This window comes from Carlito syrichta, unplaced genomic scaffold (genome assembly GCF_000164805.1).
Source record: "Carlito syrichta isolate Samal-C Ts95f unplaced genomic scaffold, Tarsius_syrichta-2.0.1 Scaffold89784, whole genome shotgun sequence".
NCBI classification, from domain to species: Eukaryota; Metazoa; Chordata; class Mammalia; order Primates; family Tarsiidae; genus Carlito; species Carlito syrichta.
The window spans coordinates 1-18,632 of record NW_007033880.1 but is presented as its reverse complement, the minus strand read 5'-3'; the positions used below and the strand labels follow the sequence as shown (position 1 = coordinate 18,632).

Sequence of the window (18,632 nt, the reverse complement as noted above, 5' to 3'; positions counted from 1 at the left end):
GTATCCAAGGTAGGACACTTTGGCAGAGCAAAGCTGTGCTTCTTTGCTGATACTTTGTAGCCCAGGTCCTGGAGAAGCTGTAATAAAGCTTTAGTACCTTGTAAACAGGTGTCCAAGTCTGCAGCTGCAAGTAGGAGGTTATCCATGTATTGAAGCGAAGCACATTCAGGGTGTTGGGCACAGAACCCCGATAAATCCTGCTGCAAGGCCTCCCCAAAGAGGGTTGGAGAGTTCTTGAAGCCTTATGGTAGTCGTGTCCAAGTTAACTGACTAGTGTCTCCTGTGTCTGGATTTGTCCACTTAAAAGCAAAAATAGGTTGGTTGACAGGAGACAGGGGAATAGAGAAAAAATGATCTTTTAAGTCTAGCACAGTATATACCTGATATTGAGGGGGAAGTAGACTAAGTAAAGTGTACAGGTTAGGAACAGTTGGATGAATAGTTTTTACCCACTTATTGACTTTTCTTAAATCTTGAACTGGACGGTTGTCAGAAGTTCCTGGTTTCTGAACTGGCAAGAAAGGTACACACTTGCATGGAGTCAGAATGTTTGCAGCTAAGAGGTTTTTTTTATATGAGGAGCAATTCCTTTCCAGGCCTGCAAACTCATAGGGTACTGGCGGACTCAGACAGGAGTAGCTGATGCCAGTAAACTTAGCACCACTGGAGGGTGATGCTTCACCAATTCTGGCAGGTTGGTTTCTGCCCAGATGGAAGAAAACTCCTGCTGCAACTGTAGAAGTAAGCTTGATGGAATATTTTTAGTAGGAGACTTCGGAGAGGTTAAAAGATATTCTTCAGAAAGTGGAACAATTAAGAGCATTTGATAAGCAGTAGGAATAAACATTTCAGTTTTGTCAGGTGAAAACACAATGGTGCTCTTCATTTCCATAACAGATTTCTACCCCTGAGAGGGAATGGACACTCAGGAGCTACTAAAAATGAGGGCATTGCCCACTTTTGTCCCAAGTCAACAGTCTGATTAGAAGTGAATTTGCAGTTGGTAATTTCCTGTTGCTCCTTGTATTAAAAGTTGATTTTTAGACGTAGGTTCTAATGGTGACTTTAGAACTGAAAGTTCGGCCCCAGTGTCCACTAAGAGTTTAACTGGGCGGCCCCGATAGCTGCGGTTACCATAGGCTCTTGAGGGCCCAAGGAGAAAGACCTTGGCCCCTTCAGTCTGAATTATTTTCTGCCCCTCCGGCTGAGGACAGGACCAGAATGGGCTTAGGGTCTGGGTCTTGGTTTTTCTGTGGAGGCCGATAGAGACAATCTTTGACCCAATGTCCAAGTTCCTTGCAATAAGCAAACTGGTTCTTTGCTAACTTAATGCATTCAGGTTTTTTTTACCCTTTGGGCATTTTTTGGTTATCAGACTTTTGGCATGGAGGCTTGGAACCAGTTCCTGGGGCCCTGAAGGCCATCACTAGGATTTGGGCCTGTTTTCTTGCAGCTTTGTCAGCCACCTGAACTGCTTGTTTCTGTTTCTCAGCATCTCGATTATTGTAAACTTTTTTAGCAACTTCAAGCAGCTGAGAAATGTTCATTCCTGCAAAGTCTTCTAATTTTTGTAATTTTTTTCAAATATCGGTAGCTGCTTGTGCCACAAAGGCCAAATTGATGGCCTGAGCATTCTCGGGAGCCGAGGGGTCAAAAGGGGCGTAGGTTTGAAACACCTCTTGGAGACATTCAAAGAATGCCCCTGGGGTTGCTCAGGTTCGTGGAGAACCTCAGCAGTTTTAGATAAATTAATGGGTTTTTGTGCTGCCCCCTTTAAACCTGCTAATAGAGTCTGGTGAAAAATTTTTAATGTCCTGGACCCTGTCAAAGTGTTAGGGTCTCAGTTTAGGCAAGAGGAGGGAAAAACCTTATTTAACATTTTTTTTGGCCTTTTTTTGAGTATAAGTAAATAGGGTTAAAAGGAGCTGCTGGCAGTCATTCCAGGTGAAGCGATGAATGCGCATGATTGATCCTAGTAAAAAAATTAAAACCTGTGGTTTCTCTGAGATTAAGAAAAGAATATACATCAAGAAGGGTCGCTTATCTTGATCTGCCCCTGCAGAACTTCCCGGAGGGGAAGATGGGGAGTCAGATTCGTCCAAGAGTGGAGGTGAGTTGCCAAAGGTGGAAACGTCAGAGGGGAGGTGGTGACACTGGTCATGCATGCAGGGTTTAAGAACAAAATAAAAAATGGCTTTTGGCTCTCAGTTTGTTCTTTTATTTTTCTATTCCTGCTCTTGGAAATATTTTATGATAATCTATTTCCAAGGGCATGTATAGGAAACACTGGGACTTTAACTGAATATTATTTAGATTTAATAAAATACTAAGTGAGAGCATAGACAAAATTATTAAGCAAGCAATGATAAAAAAATAGAGCAATACTGGAAAAATAGGAACAATACTGGAAAGTGAAAGTAGTCCCGCAAACTACATGCATGACTAGCCAAAACCTTTAATTTATTAATGTAAGTTGAAACATTTTCCTGCAAACCATTTACAAGGAAATATAGCCACCTTGACAAAGTCTGAAGAAAAATTGAAAACATTAGAGACGTGTAATTAGGTTGTAGCCCAAATTGAGAACTTAAAACAGGTAAACACTGGCAAGTTATACTTTTACAACAATTGGTAAACCCAGGTTATTTTGTTATTTATCCTGTGTTGGATGAATAATCCTTGGGCCTAAAAGGAGATTTTGAAATCCATAAGTAACTTGGCAGTGAAAAGCATTATAGCTGATTACAAACCACTGTCAGTGAAATTAATTTACCTGGTCTGCAGGCAATTCAGAAGAGGGTGAGCTAAGTGTGGTTCCTGAAGCTTGTTGTTTTTTTTTTTTTTCTCTGTTGTTTAAAGGAGAAAATTGTTTTATTATACAGTCCAGGGGACTGGAGGGTCAAGAAGCCTGTGACTCCATATTAAATGATAAACAGACAAATAAAACACGACAAACAAGACGTGTCCGCACCAAGTGAGAAAAGTTACGGATCCCTGGCACAGCCTCAGGGCAGAAAACCAGAGAACTCTATTCAGCCAACGTCTTGGCCAAATGAATAGTGTCCAAAGGGTGACCTCAACAGGCTGTGACTCCCTTAAACAGAATTGTGGCCACAAGCAAAACAGAACAGATTTTTACTGGTAAACAGAACAAATTCTTATCTCCCGGAAGGATGCAGATGGACTCAGGTTTCTTTGAGATGAGAGGAGTCAGCAGTCGTGTCAACCCCCTCCAAGTCAGATGAGAGGCTATGGGGCCTTGAATAACTCAGGGGGCACCTTCCCAATAATTCCCCATTGGACTGGGGAGAGCTGGAGCAAGGCTTATCTCCTGAAGTTGGCAACTTCCTGCTGGGCCTCCAAATGTTATGACCGAGTAAGTGAGAAGTTACGCCAGCAAGTTGAGTCTAATTAATTATGAATTTATTAAACGCGCAGGTCAAGACTAGGCAAACACCAGAAAAACTCTTGGTAAATTGGTGCAGTTTGTGACAAGCTTTTATAAGTAAAATTTGCAGCATTGGCTACGTAGCAACTTAGTGACCACAGCAACTATTAACTAATGACGTGGCAACCAAAACGGGAACTGCGACTGTTAGGGAGCTTTGATTAATTTCATGTCAGGTAGGTATAGCCAGAGCTCAGAAAGTCCCTGGAGTTCTGCCATTAAGATATAGTTTAAGGTAGTTACATAGAGACAAGGAAGAAGAATCATTATACAATGGAGTTACCTTGGTTAGGTCACTAACAGAATATAAGAACAAACTATGAAAATGTCAAAGCGTAACATTTGATTTCAGTTAACAAAGCATACAATTACATGGAAGCTATGGCAAAGGAGTTCTGTAATGGTCAGCAGGCAACAGTCAGCATAACCGGCCCAAAGGAGACAAAGCTGGAGGTCTGTAGTCATGGGAACATTACTGTAATTACACGCAGGCATTGCTTCTTAGGTCAGGCAGGTAATTAAGACGAAAGTTTTAAACAAAATGGAGTAAGCTGGTTAATGTTATTACTTTGCTAGCAATTTGATTTTATTAACTGATTTAGCTTATTTCAGTTGCTCCCTTTCCTTTCCAATCTTTTGAGTCCTCCCCCTCTCAACTTTGTCTTGTCTCTTGTTCCTACTCTTCTCTTAGTGGACCAGCCTTCATCTGGCCCATATTCCTCACCTGTTGGGGTCTCAACTGACCTCTCCCCTCAGCCCACTTTACTCCTGGCTCTTCCGCACACTGCCCTACAGGCAGGCGCCCATTCTGCACACGCATCTCAGCACTAGGCGATAGGTTTTCGGATTCCAGCTCCACCAGAACAGGTCTGGAACCTCTTTGTGCCCTCTGCTACCTCACTGATGATGACACAAGCCCTCGCGTGAGTGCGTTGAGGGTTAACTGACACAAGACATGAGAAGTGTTTAGGTCAGTGCTGGCATACCATAGGCGAGAGCTGGATTCTGAACTTGACTGCAACCTGGAGCTGGAGGAAAAGGCGCCAGGGAGAGGGGAACACAATACTTCAGGGCTAGATGTCCTAGGACGGGAAGGGCGGGATCCAGAGCTCGGAGAGAAGGCGCCGGCGGAGGCCCGTCTGCTGGGCTCCTCAATGCTGGGGTCCCGCCTCCCTCCCTAGCCGCATCCCCGGCAGCAGAACGTCTCGCCGGCGACCGGGGAGTGCGGGTACCTACACTTGGAGGAAGAACAGTGCTGTGGGAGCATAGAGTGCGCTTTGCCGCCTAGAGCGGACGGGCAAAACCCTTGGAAGCGATTGGCCACGAGCTGCAGCGCTGGGTGGAAGTTTAGGGTAAGCGTTTCCGGGCCGCGGAGACCGGGTTCTGGCGTTAGTGCGCCTACCCCTGGCGTGGCGGAGCTGAGTTAGTTGCAGGTTGCGACTCCTGGCATGGAAGTGCTGGGACCTACTGGGGTGGTGCCAGGGCTCGGAGTGGCCGGAGGATGCGCCCTGCAGCCTCGGTAACCCGCCTAGGGCGCCCGCGGAGCGTTGAGCGGCTAATTAGTGTTGGTTGAGGGGTGGGCAGGACGAGGGCAGTGTGAGGAGACGCGAGACGTGCAGGTCCCGCTCTCTGATGGTGTCTACGTTCCGGGCTGCATTGAGCCGGGGCAGCCGAATGGATACAAAGGCCTCAGAGAGGAAGGCAGCTTGGGCATGGCCAGGACTATGAGCCGAATTATGCTATTTTCAGAAGAGAGAAAAATACGTTTCACTCGGCAGGGATTGAGTGAAAAGGTAAAGCTGTTAAAGAACCGTGCGATGAAGGGGCCTCAGTTGCTGGGGAAGGGAAGGGAACGGGCGGGAAATGACATCCCTCACACCCGCTAGAACAACCCCAACATCCACTCGTTCATGCAACCGGTACTCGGTAAGCATTAACTTAAAGATTAAATAGTAAAGACTTAGTATTTTTGTTTGCTGTTTGCAAGCACTACTGAGCACTTCGTGCATATTCCCATTTAACTCCCAAAATAGTCACTTAAGGGAAGGAGTGAGGTTAGGCTCATTTTATGGTCTGGAGGTCACTTACCTTCAAGGAAAATGTCGGTTTGTGCCAGCTTTAGAGAACATTTTCCAGGGTAAGGAAAACATGAACCTATTTATAGGCAGATACAGAGGAGCAGAAAGATAGAAAACGAAGAAGGAAAGCAGAGGCCTGGGGATGACAAGAGATTTGGTCTGGAGTTTGAAGAGAAAACCCTGGTGAAGCTGCCCGCACGTACCGAAGAAGCAGAGAGGCAGCAGACTTACCTTCTCTCCTCTGCCTCCAGCTCCAGCTCTCCTCAGTTCTCAGTGAGCACAGGTTCCACAGCTTATCACTCTGCTCCAGTATGGAGATGACATTAGGTCTGGAGCTTTGAAGTCCTGTTCAAGAGAAAGAAAGACCTGATTCAACCCAGGTACAGGGCAGAATGAACCTGTGGTCTGAATCTGTGTGCTGGTTGTGACTGCCCCTGCCATTTGGTCTCTAAACCTTGGAGACAGACACAGGGATCTGCCTGAGCTGCAGAATAGTCAAACCCAGCTCTTGGGGTGTGGGGTGTGGATTGTGGGAATGGATAGAACAGTCCATTCCTGTTCTCTCCATTCCTGTTCTGTCCATTCCCATCATGGTGGAAGATTCATAGCAGGAGATGTTGAGAACCAGCTGGCTTCCAGTCCCTCACTTCCATGTCACCCAGTCCTTAGGCTATTTGGGAAAAACTCTAACCGTGCTTTTCCTCTGCACACACACACAACAGCAATCAACACAGAAGATTCTTATGAGACCAAACAGGTCTTTAAAAAGTTAAATATATGCCTACCAGGTAATACAGCCATTCCATTCTTGGGCAACCACAAGAAAAGGAAATCTACGGCCATACACAAGCTGGGTGTCCTCTAATTCAATTCAGTCTCAGTCCTGGTGCTGTCTTCCAAGAAGTAGGTTCAGACCCCACAAGTTGAAGGGCTCAATCTCCAAGTCATCCTGCCATCCCAAGACACTAGTTGCAAGTCTGAGCCTTCAACTGACTTCAAGTTGGGATTCCTATGACCCCTGCGTTTGGTTCAGTTAATTTGTTGGAGTGACGCAGAGAATTCAGAAAAACCTATGTTTACCAGTTTATTATAAAAGATACTACAAAGGCTAGAGATGAAGAGATGTGTAGGTCAAGATATAGGGAAAGGGGCCTGAAGCTTCCATGCCATCCCTGAGAGTGCCAGGAATCTCCACATGTTCAGTTATCCAGAAGCTCCACGAGCCCTGTCCTCTTGGGGTTTTATGGAGGTGTCATTAAGTAAGCTTGATTGATTTAACCATTGGTCATTGGTGACCAACTTGACCTTGAGCACCTTTCCCTTCCCTGAGGTTGAGGGATGGAGCTGAAAGTGCCAGCCTTCTAATCATGCCTTCATCCTTTCAGTGACCATCTCATCTTGAAGCTCTCAGCTGACATTAGCATACAAAAAAGACAGCACTTTGGAGATTCCAAGGATTTTAAGAGTTGTATGCCAAGAAACAGGGACAATGACCAAACGTGTATTTCACAGTATTGCAGAGGCCTCGCTGGACAGCTCTGCCTTAGCTTTTTAGGGACACTACTTGAAAGACATCCTTCTGCCAAGTCTCCCACTCCTGCTGTTATTCTTGAGAGTATCCCAGGCTGATCCTGGGTCTTGGAGAAACAGATGAATTAGGAAGTGTTTCTTCCTGTGTAGTGAGGCACCTGAACATGTGAACAGTAACTTGACTGGTCATTTGTGCTTGGTGCATGCCTGGCATGTATTTATGCAGTCCACCAATATCCTTTGCAGAACTGGTGCTCAGGAAACTGAGTCATGGAGAGTTAAATTCCTGGTTCAAGATCACACACCTGACTAGAGAAAGAGCAGGGATAGATCTCTGGCAGACTGTTTTAGACCCTACACTCTCACACTCTGTTCCTTTCTTCCTTTCTTCCTTCCTTTCTTCCTTTCTTTTTCTTCTTAGTTTCTTTCTCCCTTCCTTCCTTTCTTTCTCCTTTCTTCCTTTCTTCCTTCCTTCCTTCCTTCCTTCCTTTCTTTCTTCTGTTAGAGTCTTTCTCTGTCCAGACTGGAGTGCAGAGGCACACTCAGGGCCTCTGAAGCCTCGACCTACTGGGCTCAGGTGATCCTTCTGCCTCAGCCTTTCAAGTTGCTAGAACTACAAGCATGTGACTAATCATTTGTTTCTTTTTTATCATTTATTTCTTTAAAGAAACAGCTCAGCTGGGCATGGTGTCTCATGCCTATAATCCCAGCACTTTGGGAGGCCAAGGTGAGAGGATTGCCTGAGCATACGGGTTTGAGACCTGCCTTGGCAACTTGGCGAGATCTCATCTCTACAATAAATCAAAAAATTAGACAAGCGTGATAGTGCATGCCTGTAATTCCAGCTACTTGGAAGGTTGAGGCAGAAGGATCATCTGAACCCAGGAGGTTGAGGCTGCGATTGCCCTGAGCGTGCCACTGCACTCCAACCTGGGTGACAGAGTGAAACTCCAATTCAAAAAAAAAGAAAGAAAAAAGAAAGCTTTATTGTGGTATAATTAGCATAGACTGTGTTACAGGCATTTAAAGTAGATGGTTTTATATATTTTGACATATACATACACATATAAAATCAAAACATTCACGAAAACAAACATCCATCATCCCCAAAAGTTTTCTCAGTCGCTTTGTTATTTTCTCTCACTCCTTCCCACCTCTATCCTGACACAATTCCTGAGCTCATTCAGTCACTATAGATTACATTTTCCAGAGTTTTATATAAATGGAATCATCGAGTATGTATTATTTTTTTGTCTGGCTTTTCTTTACTTTTTTTTTTTTTTCCTGACTCAGAGTCTCACTCTGTTGCCCAGGCTGGGCTGCAGTGGCACACTCACATCCACCGCAGCCTCGACCTGTTAGGCTCAGGTGATCCTTCTGCCTCAGCCTTTCAAGTAACTGGAATTATAGACATGCACCACCTTGCCCAGCTAAATTTTGATTTATTATAGAAACAAGGTCTTGCCATGTTGCTCAGGCTGGTCTCGAACCCCTCAGCTCAGACAATCCTCTTGCCTCCGCCTCCAAGACAAGGCATATATTAATCAGATTCAGCTTCTTTTTCTTCTGCTTCCTCCGAGGCTGGAAGACTGAACTCTCCTCACTTTCTCGTTTGTTTATTTTAGAAAGGGGATCTAGACCTGGCACAGTGGCTTACGCCTGTAATCCTGCCCATCACTTTGGGAAGCAGAGATAAGAGGACTGTCTGAGCCCAGGGGTTCGAGATCAACCTGGGCAACTTGGCGAGACCTCATCTCTACAATAAATTTTTTAAAACTGCTGGGCATGGTGGTGTGCTCCTGTGGCTCCACTGCTTGGACAATTGAGGCAAAAGGATCACCTGAGCCTAGCAAGTCAAGGCTGTGGTGGCCGTGAGTGTGCCACTGCACTCTAGCCTGGGTGACACAGTGAGATTCTGACTCAAAAGAAAAAAAAAAAAGAAAGGGGATCAGGCTATAATGCCCGGACCACCCTCCAACTCTTGGCTCAAGCAATCCTCCTGCATCAGCCTCCTGAGGAGTTGGGACTACAGGTGTACACCTCCATGCCTGGTTCTCCTCATTTTTCATTTCCATTTTATGCAGGTGAATCTTCTTTAATTTCTCAGTCAGTCACTCTGGCCTGTTTTCCCTTTGTTCCTCTTTTTTATTTTGTTTACACTCTTTTAGCTGAAGATTTGTCCTTTCCTTCTGCAGCCTTTTGTTTGTCTGTTTGCTTGTTTTGGCTTCATCTCAGGAGTAGGTTTACCCAACAACCTCATGATCTCATCTTGAGCTCTTCTGCCTTCCCTACAACGTCAGCTGAGCTGACCTGACCTGACCTTCCTCTTGGGTGTCTTAGCAGTGGGAAGGACATGTGGTGGGCATCTGTGGGATGTAACGTTCTGGAAACCTTGGTTAAGCTGGGCTGCCTGGCTGCTATTGCTTTATCCACTGCCCAAGCCACTGGGACACTTGTGCATTTGTTTCTATCATGTATTTTCTCTTTTGATTTCTTATTATTCTTTCTCTTTTTTTCTCACATGCTTTCTTATATTTGCTTAAGTGTGTGTCTGGGTGTGCTTTGAGATGGACTCCAACTCCAAAAAAAAAAAAAAGAAAAGAAGAAGTTTTACCTTTCTTCAGTTTCAGCTAAAAAAAAGAAGGAATGACAATTACATTATCACTATTTCACAATCATAAATTTTATTTCATTTTTTATTTTATTTATTTGTTTGTTTGTTTGTTTATTGAGTTGGAGTCTCACTCTGCCGCCCAGGCTGGAGTGCAGTGGCACACTCACAGCCACCACATCCTTGACCTGCTAGGCTCAGGCAATTCTTCTACCTCAACTTTCCAAGTAACTGGAACTACAGGTGTGTGCCATCATGCCCAGTTAATTTTTTTATTTAATTAGAGATGAGGTCTAGCCAAGTTTCCCGTGGGCTCAGGCAATCCTCTCACCTCAGCCTCCGAAAGTTCTGGGATTATAGGCATGAGCCACTGGGCCCGACTGAACAATCAAATTTTAAATGGAATCTAAATAATAATCATTAATGGGTGCTAACATCACACAAAAAGATCCACCAGACACTTTGTACCTCTGATGGAAAATACTATACCACTTATGAAGGATTTTTTTATGTGTTTGTTTGGTTTTGGTCCAAAATAATCCAATCAAGCCTGAAACATGAGGTATCAACTAAAAAGTCTAAATATAGAAATGGTTGATATTGACACATTCTTCCCTGAACCCTACATTAAGCATACCTAACAGCAAGGTATCGTCTACCTAGGGCAGAAACAAGGGGATTGACTCAAGCCAAGCCAAACAGCCCTAGAGCAAAAACTTCCAGTTTTTAGCATATGGGGATGCTCTGGCTTTATAACCACTTCACTCAAATGCTCTCCCAGTTGACAAGTACCACTCATACATGGAGTGCCCAAGTGTGTTTTTATTGTCTCATTTTAAAGTACACACAGAAAACCAAAGGTCACTGGATACCTGAGGAAAATGGCAACATGACCTTTAGTGTGAGACCTCGTTTCTTGACTTACAGATGACTCTTTTCTGTGATTTCTCATTTTATTCACATTTTCTTTTTGCTCTAGTGAAAATAACACTAGACCATTTGATGAGAAACATCTTTTGACAATATAGTCCTGAGACCTTGAGGACTATTAACTCCTAGATACCCCAGAAGTTTTTATTCCAGAAATTCAGGTTGTTTAACATCTACACTGCTCATGGTTTTCTAGAGTTATAAAGTTTGCTGTTTCCCCTCTGCTTCTGATAAATGAGATTAGCTCAATGAAATCTTTTAAGGCTACCCAGCCCAATTGTAGACCTTTCCAGTTAGCATTTTCAGCTCAGTCTCTGTGTTCTGGTTGTACCGTCTCAAGTAACATCCCATTATAGCTAATAACAATTACTGTTTGCAAAAGTTTGATTCTATGTGATTGTATGGTATCTCAACAAAGGGCTGCCTTCCTACCATTCTGACCTCTTTGTCCTTCCTACAGTTCTTACATTCATGTGACTTAGTGGTTAGCTTTTTTGATTGGTGGGTTGGTTGATTCTTTTGTTGGCTTGTTTTTCAAAGAAATCTTCTTACACTGGGTCTCAATTCAATGGTATCACTTTTTCCCACAAGTTTTCAGGCATTTTTGTTCACGGTGAATGTGTGGTATGGGACTGTTGCATATATTAAGCCATTTTGCCTTGTGCTGCCCCTGCTATTGAATGAATAAGTTGCTTCTTTTTTTCTACTTTTCCTGACTTGCTTTTGTGAAACCAAGTTGTCCAGGTAAAGTCATTTTTTCATCATCATTACTCTGTTGTGCAAGTCATTTATTATTTATTTTTCAACAAATATTTGAATCCCTCTTATGTGTGAGCCATAAGAACATATGTACGTGTTCTTCTGGTGTAGGAAGGATGGAAAGAAGGAAGGAAACCCAAGGTCAAAGACTTACATTTGCAACTAGGTTGACCAGGAACAGAGAGAGCAGGAATAGCACGCATAATCTCAGAGAGGTAAGGAGGGTGTTTACAACTTATACAGCAATGACATGTTCAGCAGAGGTGGGGAACTTCTAAGCCTCTGCTTCTTTCTTCCTCTCTGGTTTCTCAGGGACCGCTTTCAAAACCAATCCCTCTCTCCCTTTAGGACTCCTCATAGGAAATTCTGTCTGTCATGGTGAAAGATTCCCTGCTGGAGTATCTCCTAAAAAAATCTCAAGGCTCTTGTGCTAGAGGAAGACATCCACCCACAAGCAGCTCATATTTTACTGTAACATGGCATGGTCAGAATATAAGTTGGGCGACTAAGAGGTTTGGCCTGGTAGAGGTTCTCTAGCTGCCAGCACTCTCCCCCTACTTGATCTATATATCCAAAGAAACAAGAAATGGGCTGAGGTACCATATGTTCAGGCTTTTTTCAAGTTAGCTTGTCACTAGGACTTGAGTGCCACCTGTTGCATGATTCTCCTTACTACTTCTCTAACTACTTTATCCCCAGAAGACCCCATCCCTTCAATTTACCTTCTCCTGTCTCTCATAACCTGCTTTTGCCACCCAACCTTCCGTTGATTTCCCTTCCTGCTCTGCCTTCTTCTTGCCCTCCTCTGTCTCTACACTCACCTTTGCTACCAAAGACAGAATCAGTGCTGATGGCTGAGGCAACGGACCCTGGCCTCCTCCCAATCCTCTCCCCCTCTCCACCACCTCCTGAGCCCTCACCTGCTCACATTTGCTGTGGCCATCAGAGCTGTCATTGTATTACTCTCGATGTCCTGCCATCAAATGTCTTTCTTTCAATATTTCTTTTATCTTCTGGTAAAGGAAAAAGTCACTGGGGGCCAGATTAGGTGAGTAGGGTGGGTGTTCCAATATAGTGCTACCAACATAAATGCACATGGCAAGTTTGTGAACTTAACTGTCAGACATCAGCAAATAATGATGACAGCTCTGATGGTCATTCCAGAAAAAGAGTTACAAAAATACTTTGATGGGTGGACTAGACTCTGAAGTCAGTGCATAGCTTCCCAAGGGAAGTACTTTGAAGGTGACCATAGTGATATTCAGTAACAAGGTATGTAGTACATTTTCTAGGATGGTTTGCAAACCTAATCGTTGGATCTTGTAGAGGCAGGGAGGGAGGGACATGAGGTTCAGCCAAGGAAGACATGCAGGATCAAAGAGGAAAAAGTACAGTATTCCTGGAGGAGAGAGGCAGAGGCCAAGACTGCTGGAAGTTCACAGTGGATAGTACTTCCATTGCATTTTTTGTGGAATACTGTTGATTCTTTTATCACATTTTATTAGCACCAAAGAACTGACAGTGGCATAGACGTTGACTGCAAATCTCTGGACACTAAAGATGACAGATAAACCCATAACAGGATTGAGAAGGATGAGAAGATGAAGTCCAATGAGTACATAAACACAGAGCAACTCATCAGCAGCAAAATGGTCTGGGTAGCTTTTTTTTCCCTTGGGGAGTCTCTTAGGGAAAGTCTGTTGTACTGTGATAGTGATGAGATCACCACTAATAGCTGGACAAAAGAATCACCATTTAGCTTTCTTTTCCTTAGAACAGGCAGCAGCAGAGATTTGTGCAGCAATAGCCAAGATTAAGGACCGAGATCTTCGGGGCAAGAAGAAGGAGCTGCTGAAACAGCTGGATGACATGAAGATGGAGCTGTCCCAGCCACGGGTTGCCAAAGTGACAGGCGGCACGGCATCCAAGCTCTCCAAGATCCAGGTTGTCTGCAAATCCATTGCTTGTGTTCTCATCATTATTAACCAGACTCAGAAGGAAAACCTCAGGAAGTTCGACAAGGGCAAGAAGTACAAGCCCATGGATCTGCAGCCTAAGAAAACATGTGCCATGTGCAATTGGCTCAACAAGCACAAGGAGACCTGAAGACCAAGAAGTAGCAGTGGAAGGAGAGGCTGTACCCACTGCAGAAATACATGGTCAAGACCTGAGAACCAGCGAATAAAATGCAACTGGCTGCCACTGAAAAAAAAAAAGAAGAAGAATCACCATGTATGTATTTGAGAGCAGCATAATTCCTCCCAAAAAAAAGATATCTCTGATTAATGTCAGTGTGAGAAGCAGTCCCCTGACAGTGGAGTTTATGGGGAAAACTGAGCAGTATTTACTGACATTCAGTAGGACTGGGTCACGTTGGGCTAAGCAACAGTGTAGATGATTATGACAAATTGAGGGACTACAATGCAGAAAAAAAAAAAACCAGGAAAATGTAATTTATGAACTTATGCTTAAACTTGGCCAACCAAAAGGTGCTGGGGCTGATGGTGATGGCCTAGAACATGCTCAGGAGACAGTGGTGTAGATGGACAGGCCTCTCATCACCCTGTGCATGCAGAACAGAACCTTACATTTGAAGTTATTCTGAAAATTCAGGCTCAAACAGGTCTGGAAAAAAAAATCCACTACAGTGAGGAACCTACTATGTGGACAAAGGCCAATGACAGATGATCAGGTCAGTGAGCTTAGGCCTGTGATTCTGAAAAAATGTCAAGATGTAGAAGAAAAGAAGAAAGCTATTGGTTGAGATCTAATGGCAGCTTAATGGGGGGAAAGCATTTGCTAAACAAAATAAGTTAAAAGTATATTCATCTCTTATTCATCTTATAAAAGAAACATAGTTTGCCTATCTAAATATACCTAACATCATCAATGTTCAAAATTATTACTGTATTATTTTTATTTGACCAACTTGTTTAACCCTATTTAAAATAAATTGTAGATAATACAGTCTGTACTATTTTCTAAACCAAATAATTTATATATAAAACATCAGCATATTTACAATAATGCTTGTATAGGGTACACACTATCTAAGTTCTAATGCACCTTGGCCTAGCCTTTAATAAATCGTATCCTAGCCGGGATCAGTGGCTCAGCCTGTAATCCCACGCTTGGGAGACTGAGGTGAGTGGATTGCCTGAGCCCGCAGGTTCGAGACCCGCCTGGGCAACTTGGCGAGACCTCATCTCTACAATAAATCAAAAATTAGCCAGGCATGGTAGCGCGTGCCTGTAGTTCCAGCTACTTGGAAGGCTGAGGCGGAAGGATCACCGGAGCCCAGCAGGTCAAGGCTGCGGTGGCTGGGAGCGGCCACTGCACTCCAGTCTGGGTGTCAGAGTGATACTCCAACTCAAAAAAAAAAGAAATCATATCCTTATTGTTTGGCGTTTTCTTATTCTATATTTAGCGCTGAAAAGTGAAAGGCATATAAAATAGATGTTATTTGCACAGTTTAGTAGAATAAAATTTATGCTAATACAGAAAGAATCACTAAAATTCTTTTTTTTGAGTCAGAGTATCACTCTGTCACACAGGCTGTGGCATGCTCACAGCCACTGCAGCCTCAACCTGCTGGGCTCAGGCGATCCTTCTGCCTCAGCCTTCCAAGTAGCTGGAACTATAGGCAGGCGCCATCACACCCGGCTAATTTTTTTTGATTTACTGTAGAGACAAGATCTCACCAAGTTACCCAGACTGGTCTCGAACCCCTGGACTCAGGCAATCCACTTGCCTCGGCCTCCCAAAGTGCTGGGATTACAGGCTTCAGCCACCGCACCCAGCCTTAAAATATTCTAAAATATATCCAGTTGAGTCTCACAATCTACCACTTGATACAATTTATCATTCTTCCATGGTTTTGGACCCTTGTGATTCGTGCTATCCACTGTAATAGTTCATGATATTTTATGTTTTAAATCAACAGATTAGTAACCTTGATCCCATCTGCAACTTTATATTCTCTTTGCCATGAATCATAATATATTTCTGGTATCTAGGAACTAGAATATCTATATCTTTTTTGGAGTGGGAGAGGAAATTAGGGACTTTATTTTGCTTACTCAAACCCTAATTAACTGTATTGCTAAAAGTGATGCTGGCTCTCTCCCAGTTCATTTTCCATCCCAGAGACTCCTTATGTGAACTTTCTTCATCTCAGGACAAAATTGCTAATGTCTGCCTCTCAGTTACCAAGAAGATAAACACTATGTTTAACCTATGTTATGACAACTGTGAGGATACATCAAAATAGTCACATATTTATCTTTTTTCTGAGACTTCACTTGCTCCAGAAATATGCTACCATGACTTAGTCTCCAATAAGAAAGACAATTTTCCTCAGGAAAATGTTCAGATGCCAGAACATCTTGTAAAGTTTCACAGATCAATTTTGCAGTTACTGTCTCTCTTATTTGGCCTGGATTCAGGCATCCTTATTTTATAAACTTATGATCCAGGGCTAAGATCAATTCAGATTTATGGAATGAAAAATGGACAACCATCATGTTCACTCAGATTCTTTTGAGATGAAAGCATGTCCAATTTAGCTGGGTATGGTAGCGTGCATCTGTAGTTCCAGCTACTTGGAAGGCTGACGCAGGAGGATATGTTATGACCGAGTAAGTGAGAAAAAGTCACACCAGCAAGCTGAGTCTAATCAATTATGAGTTTTTTTATTCACATGTGCGGGTCAAGAACAGGCAAATGCCAAGAAAAAACTCTTGACAAACTAGTGCAGTTTGTGACAAACTTTTATAGGTAAATTTTGCAGTATTGGCTACATAGCAACTTAGTGACCATAGCAAATATTAGCTAACAACTTGGCAACCAAAATGGGAACTTTTGATTAATTTCATGTCCTAGGTATAGCTGGTGCCCAGAAAGTCCCTGGAGTTCTTCCAACAAGGTATAGTTTAAGGTAGTTACTTAGAGATAAGGTAGAAAAATCATTACACAATGGTGTTACCTTGGCTAGGTCATTAACAAAATATAAGAACAAAATATGAAAATGTAACAATGGGGTTTTGCAAAGCGTAACATTTGATTTCAGTTAACAAAGCATACAATTACATGGAACTTATGGCTAAGGAGTTTTGTAACAATCAACAGGAAATGGTGAGCACGAGCTGCCCAAAGGAGACAAAGCTGGGGGTCTATGGTCATGGGAACATTACTGTAATCATAGGCAGGCACTGAGGGGTGATTCTTAGGTAAGGCAGGCAACTAAGATGGAAGCTTTACACAAAATGGAGTAAGCTGGTTGACACTATTATTTTGCTAGTGATTTGATTTTATTAACTGATTTAGCTCGTTTCAGATCACCTAACCCCAGGTGGTCAAGGCTGCAGTGGCTGTGAGTGTGCCACTGCACTCCAGCCTGGGCAACAAGAGTGAGACTTCAACTCAAAAAAAAAAAGTGTAGCTGGGCTGGGTGGCTCAGCCTGTAATCCCTCGCCTTTGGGAGGCTGAGGTGAGTGGATTGCCTGAGCCCGCGGGTTCGAGACCCGCCTGGGCAACTTGGCGAGACCTCATCTCTACAATAAATCAAAATGAACCAGGTGTGGTAGCGCACACCTGTAGTTCCAGGTTGGAAGGTTGAGCGGAAGGATCACCGGAGCCCAGCAGGTCGAGGCTGCAGTGGTCGAGAGTGGCCAGTGCACTACAGTCTGGGTGACAGAGTGAGACTCCAAATCAAAAAAAAAAAGTGTGTCCAACTATATTTTCAAAATTACTTATCACTAAACTATTCCATAAATAAAAATATGTAAGGCAATGCAGAAATGTTGACAATTGGTATTTCTGGGTAAAGATCAAAAATTAATGAATGAGCTAGAAAATTGTTCTAAAACCATCTGGTACATATGATTTTATAAAGGAGACATTGTATAGTTGAACAAATGGTTATTTAGTTGGAATTAAATAGTGATTTAAAATAGAGAGATTATAACTGATTAAATGGTTAGTTACTAGATTAAGCTTTCTATAATAAGTCGTGCAAAATCTTAATCTTGTAGAAAGCTTAATCTGGTAAAGGGAACACATTTTTCTTAACTGTGAGAACCAAACACTAACTCACTAACATGAATCTGCACCATCAGCACATTTGGGTTCTACTGTCAGCTTGGAATCAGTAGAAGAACCAGGATAACATTGAATTAAATGATTTAATGGTTTCCAACTTTTGTTTTGTTTTGTTTTTGAGCTGGAGTCTCACTCTGTCACCCACACTGGAGTGCAGTGGCACGCTTCCGGCCACCACAGCCTTGACCTGCTGGGCTCCGGCGATCCTTCCGCCTCAGCCTTCTGAGTAGCTGGAACTACAGGCACGCACTACCATGCCGGTCTAAATTTTTTTATTTATTGTAGAGATGAGGTCTCGCTAAGTTGCCCAGACGGGTCTCAAACCCGCGGAACCAGGTAATCCACTCACCTCAGCCTTCCAAAGCACAGGATTACAGGCTGAGCCACCGAGCCCAGCTGGTTTCCAACTTTTAAGGATCATACTCCAGTGCCAATTCAAAGATATTTGATCATGGCTGATTGTGTATGTTTATAAATATATAATGATTTACTAACTAGATGTCTATATAATTTTATTATTAAAACCCATATATTATAAGCCATATATCAAAAAGAGACAGACTAAATAATTAGATTAAATAACCATTAAAAATTGTATATTTTGTAAGTCATAGATGTTTTGTGCTCTCCAATTTATCCTCCTCACTCTGTAAATGACCATCACATATTGAAAAAGACTTGATATTCTGGATCATCAACTGGTGTATTTCTCTGATGAGATTTTTGAGGGCATCAGTGCTGAGCATGGATGAGAAAAGATTATGGTTCCCATAGATTAGGGTTGACAAGGAGAGTATCATTATATCTTTGGAAATTTATCCCAGCTGCCAGAACTAAACAAATAATAGTTGCCTTTAACATACAGCAAAAATCATTTTGAAAATCTGAATTCCAAACTATGTCATGTATTTTTATTTAATAAGTCTGGCAACTCCCCATGGGAAAATCATAGAATTTTCAATAATGTAATGCCAAACTGGGAGAAACAAAATAGAAGAAAAATCCAGCCGGGCTCAGTGGCTCAGCTTGTAATCCCACGCCTTTGGGAGGCTGAGGTGAGTGGATTGCCTGAGCCCGCGGGTTCGAGACACACCTGGGCAGCGAGACCTCATCTCTACATAAATCAAAAATCAGCCGGGCGTGTTAGCGCGTGCCTGTAATCCGGCTACTCGGAAGG

General features: G+C 43.1%; 1 pseudogene; it reads left to right on the top strand.

The window, feature by feature from the left end:
- The first annotated feature begins 13,225 nt into the window (after window positions 1-13,225).
- On the top strand, window positions 13,226-13,462 carry LOC103260853 (annotated as a pseudogene).
- The last annotated feature ends 5,170 nt before the right edge of the window (window positions 13,463-18,632 follow it).